This window comes from Fukomys damarensis, unplaced genomic scaffold (assembly GCF_012274545.1).
Source record: "Fukomys damarensis isolate Sample0158 unplaced genomic scaffold, DMR_v1.0_HiC HiC_scaffold_23, whole genome shotgun sequence".
Lineage (NCBI taxonomy): Eukaryota > Metazoa > Chordata > Mammalia > Rodentia > Bathyergidae > Fukomys > Fukomys damarensis.
In genome coordinates, this window is record NW_022900935.1 from 11,919,314 (window position 1) to 11,924,795 (window position 5,482).

Genomic DNA, 5,482 nt, shown 5'->3' on the forward strand with positions numbered 1-5,482 from the left:
GCACCAAGGCATCTGATAGTCAAGAGTCCAGAAATTCAACACAAGAAGAATATTAAAAGCTGTTAGAGGAAAATGAATCACCTATAAATGAAAGCCCATCAGAATCATAGCAGACTTCTCAATGCAAACCCTAAATCAAGGAGAGCTTGAAATATTTCAAGCTTTAAAAGATTGTACCCTGCAAAATTATCTTTCAAAATTGATAAAGAAATAAGATACTTCCATGATAAAGAACAGCTGAAGAAATTCATGACCACCAAACCAGCACTTCAAAAAGTTTTTAAGGATATTCTAGAAAAACACAAATACCACAATTCCATGAATCCCAACAGAATGAATCCACCGGGCAAGGCAATCAATTAAACAGAGGGGAAAGAAAGGGAACCAATAATAGGAAAATAATAAGACAAGGATAACTCATTACATATCAGCTATAACCATAAATGTGAATGGTGTCAGTTTATCAATCAAAAGAAATACATTGACAGAGTGGAACAAAGACCCAACAATATGCTGCACACAAGAAAAACATCTCAAAAAGAAATTCATAGACTGAAAGTCAAAGGATGGAAAACAATACTCCATGTGATAGAACCCAGAAAAAAGCAGGGGTAGCTATTCTATTTGCAGACAAAATGGATTTCAAGCCCAAGCTAAACAGAAGATACAAGGTCACTGCATACTTGTTAAGTGAACAATCTAAGAGGAAGAGATAACAAGCATAGATATATATATGTACCAAATACCAGTACACCCAATGATACAAAATAGTAATGGCCATGAAAAATCAAGCACTAATACAACTGTAATGGAAGACCTTAATACCCCATTGTCACAAAAAGATCAACAACTGGACAAAAAATTAAAGAAATATCAGAGTTGAACCAACCTTCAAACAAATGGGCTTAATAATATCTAGAGTGTTTCACCTCACAACAACAGAACTTTCACCTGCACATGGAGCTTTCTCTAAAATAGACAACATACTAGCTCATAAGACATGCTATGTAAATGCAAAGGAATTGAAATTATCCCATGCATATTATCACGATAGTGCAACAAAATTGGAAATCAATGGCAAAAGAAACCCAGAAAAACTGCATAAACACATGAAAATTAGCCTCCTGAACAACCAATGAGTCATAGATTAAGGACTAAATTAGTTTCTATTATTAAACAATAGTGCCAGTAAAACATGCCATAACTTATAGGACACAATGAAAGCAGTTCTACAAGGGAAATTTATAGTGGTGAATTCCCACAGAAAAACAGAGCAAGGGCTGAGGATTAAGCTCAGTGGTGCCACCTGCCTCACAAAAGCAAGATCCTGAGTTCAATCCCGGGGGTTGGGGGGAGCAGTGTAAGCTCAAATAAGTAACCTAATGTTGAACCTCAGACTTGTAGAAAAAGAAAACCCAGAGCAACATGAGGGAGGAAATTATAAACATTAAAGCAGAAATTGATGCAGTTGAGACTAGGAAAACAATACAAAGAATCAATGAATTGTAGAGTTGGTTCTTTACAGGATTAAATAAAATAGATAGGCACGGGTTTCTTTTTCCAGGACAAGATGGTGCCATCCACGCCGCTCTTGACAATCCGAGGATCAGAAGCACTGTACATGGTGAATGACCCATCACACTTTACAGAAAGCACAGGATTTCCAAGCTCTCCCCACTGAAAAGACCCGAAAACAGTGGCGACCCAGTAACAGTGAATATGGACGCATCACAAGCTGTGAGCTCTCATTACAATCCCATTCCTCGCTGAAAGGAACCTTATTTAGCAGCACAGGCGGTCCATGGAGTATTTTCTCCTTACTTTGTGTTTTGAGTTTTGTTTTTGTTTTTGTTTGTTGGTCTTTGGTTGGTTGGTTGGTTTTTTGGGTACCTGGGATCGAACTCAGGATCTTGCGCTTGCGCTTGCGAGGCAGGAAGCAGCTCCACTGAGGTAAATCCCCGGCCTTTTTCTAGTTACTTTGAAAATAAGAATTCAAGTTAATAAATGCAGAAGAGGAATAATGGTATTAGGCAGTCGCCATTTTGTAATCGTAAAGAAATCATGACTTTGAGCCAGTGTTTCTCAAGGTTTAGCATGCATCAGAATCAGAGAAATGCAAATTAAAACTACACTGAGATACCATCTTATCCCAGAAAGTATGGCTATCATCAAAAAACCCTGCTAAAGGCCCCGGGGATTTAGCTCAGTGGTTCTGCTGCCTGCCTTGCAAGCACAAGGTCCCAAATTCCCGGCCTGTCACCTGCCCGCCGGCCTTCAGGAGACCGCGCTGTACCTGGATGTGTCCGGCTGCGGACACTCCGGCCAGGTCGGTTGGGCCGGCTCCTGGGGCTTGGTGGGCTGTGCGGCGTCAGGCCGGCTTCCGGAGCAGCGGTGCTGGCTCCATGCAGAGCCGGGACCGGAGCTCGGGTCTTACTTAGGTCTCTATGCCCGGTCCCCTCCAGGTCCTGGTCTCCCTGGACCAGGAGCTCCCCCAAAGACGAACTTCAGCCCACCCGCACCCCCCGCCAAGGTTCTTGACTGGGCACGGAAAAGCACCAGGACGGGCCTCGGGGTCGTTGAGCAGAATTCAAGGGGTCTGCGCTCAGAGGGAACACAGGCTTAGAGGGGTGAGACATAGTGTGGACCCCAGCAGGAGACTGGAACTGTGAATCACTGTACGGGGACAGAAGCATGAGCTCTGTTTCCAGATCTCCCTTCTGGAGACCACAGCCATCCAGGGGGAAGAGCCCAGAAAGAAGATATGACTAATAAGCAGAAGGAAGCAAGGGCTCAGGTGGCAGTGACCTTTGAGGACGTGGCTGTGCTCTTTGCTGGGGTGGAGTGGAGGAAGCTGGATACTCTGCAGAGAAGCTTCTACACGGAGCTGATGCTGGAGAATTTCAGGAACCTGGCTTCCCTGGGATTCCCCTTTACCAAACCAACCGTGATCTCCCTGTTGCAGCAAGGAGAGGTTGAGGAAGAAAACCATGGAGTCTTCTCTCTCTCAGATGGAAGAGCAGTCATAAAACCACAAAGACAACTCAAACACAAGACTTTTCATTTCAGGAACTGATAATGAAAAACCTTAAAAGGAATGGACCCTGGGACTTGAAATCAGAAAAAATTTGTATATATGAAGACAAACTTGAAAAGAAGCTACATGGTTTCAGTCACCCCCCTAAAAATCTTGACTGTAGAAAGAAGCCATAAAAATACTGAGTCCAACCAAAACTTCAGCTCAAAGTCAGTTGTTCCTAGAGAGAAAATACCATCAAAATGTGAAAAGCAAGGAAACATTTTCAAACAAAATTCAAATTTACCTACTCAACTGAAGATCAGAACAGAGAAACACTATCAATGTAATATGTGTGACAAAACCTTCATTAACACTTCATCCCTTCTTAAGCACGAAAAAAACCACAGTGGAGAGAAAGTATTTAAATGTAAGAAATATTCAAAAGCCTTTAGCCAAAGTTCAGCTCTTATTCAACATCATATAATTCATACCAGAGAGAAGCCCTATGTATGTAAAGAGTGTGGGAAAGCCTTTACACTTAGCACATCCCTTCATAAACATTTAAGAACCTACACTGTAGAGAAATCCTGTAACTGTAAGGAATGTGGTAAAGCCTTCAGCTGAAGGTCAGGCCTTCTCATACATCAGAAAATCCATGCTGGAGAAAAAGAACCTTATAAATATAATCCAGGTAGGAAGGCATGTACTTGCAGCATAGCTCTTCCTGGTCAAAGAATTTATTCCAGGAAAAAAAAAAGTCTTATTTATGTAACGAGTGTGGTAACACCTTTAAGTCTAGCTCATCCCTTCACTTTCATTAGAGAATTCACACTGGAGAGAAGCCTCTCAAATGTAGTGAATGTGGGAGAGCCTTCAGTCAGAGCGCATCCCTCATTCAACACAAATGAATTCACACCAGAGAAAAGCCCTATAGGCATAATGAATGCGGAAAAGGCTTCACTTCTATCTCACGATTCAACAGACATCAAATAATTCATACTGGAAAGAAGTTTTATAATTGTAACGAATGTAGCAAAGCCTTAAGTTCCCATTCAACTCTTATTATTCATGAGAGAATTCATTCTGGGAGAGAAACCATGTAAATGTAAAGTGTGTGGGAAAGCCTTCAGACAATGCTCAGCTCTCATTCAATATCAAAGAATGCATACTGGCGAAGGATGCTGAAAATGTAACAAGTGTGAGAAAACATTCGAGTGTAACTCACCCCTTAGTAACCATCAAAGAATTTATACTGGAGAAAAACCTTATCGATGTGAGGAATGTGGGACGGCAATGGCCAAAGTTCAGTTCTTATTCAACACCAAAGGATTCATACAGAAGAGAACCCCTTTAAATGCAATATATGTGGGAAAACTTTTAGACAGAGATCCTCATGTATTGCACATCAGAGAATTCATACAGGAGAGAAGCCCTGTGAGTGTAGCACATGGGGGTAACTTCAACCACACACCATCCCTTACTAATCATTGTAAAATTCATATGGAAGAGGACCCCTAGAAAATAGATTTGCATGTGTAAAAGTCTAACACCAAAGCACATCATCAGAACACACTTGAAAGTGATACGGTGTCATGGATAGGCCAAAAAACTTTTTCTTGTAATCATTTAGTTTCCATCAAATATTACATCTCATGGATAAAATCTTAACTATGTATTAGATAGGAAATTGTTCACACCTGTTGAACATTTTTTTTTAATATCCTGAGATGAATTCACAACTGGATACATTGACTTTGAGCATTTGTAAAGTTAAAAAAATTTTTTTTCCTCGATAGGAGTGTACACTAGACATATGTGATCATCTGAGTGGATAGGGAGTTGTGCTCTGGATTTCTCATTAGAAAACCATCAAACTACAATGGAAACATTTTTATAATGTTTTGATAATGTGGGAAAGGATAAATCACATAAATTATACATTTTTAGAGGAAAAAAAGACCAAAATAAAATATAAAAATGAATTGTAAACTACCTCTCATTCTCTATAGTTTATCCTTTTTCTGACTTAATGTCAAACATTGTGCATGGATTTCATTAAAAGGGAAGAAAAAATTTTTTTAAATCTATGAATAAATGATGAGGATATGGGGAAAAGGGAACATCTCTACACTGTTGGTGTATTAGTACAACCACTATGGAAATCTATGTGGATTGCTTAGGAAACTAAAACTAGAAATTCCACTTGATCCAGCTATCCTCCTTCTAGGTGTCTTCCCAAAAGATATATTTCAGGAATGCATGGATACCTATGCTTACAGCAGCACAATTATAATAATTATATCTTGGAAACAGCATATATGTCCATCAAACAGATGAATGAATAAGGAAAATGTATTTATACACAATGGAGTACTACACTGCCATGAAAGATTAAACTTGAAGCATCTGTTGAGTAAATGGATGCAACTTGAAAATATAATGCCAAGTAAAATAAGTCAGACACAC

General features: G+C 39.8%; 1 pseudogene; it reads left to right on the forward strand.

Annotated features, from left to right (window-relative positions):
- The first annotated feature begins 2,307 nt into the window (after positions 1–2,307).
- On the forward strand, positions 2,308–4,613 carry LOC104863539 (annotated as a pseudogene).
- Positions 4,614–5,482: the final 869 nt, after the last annotated feature.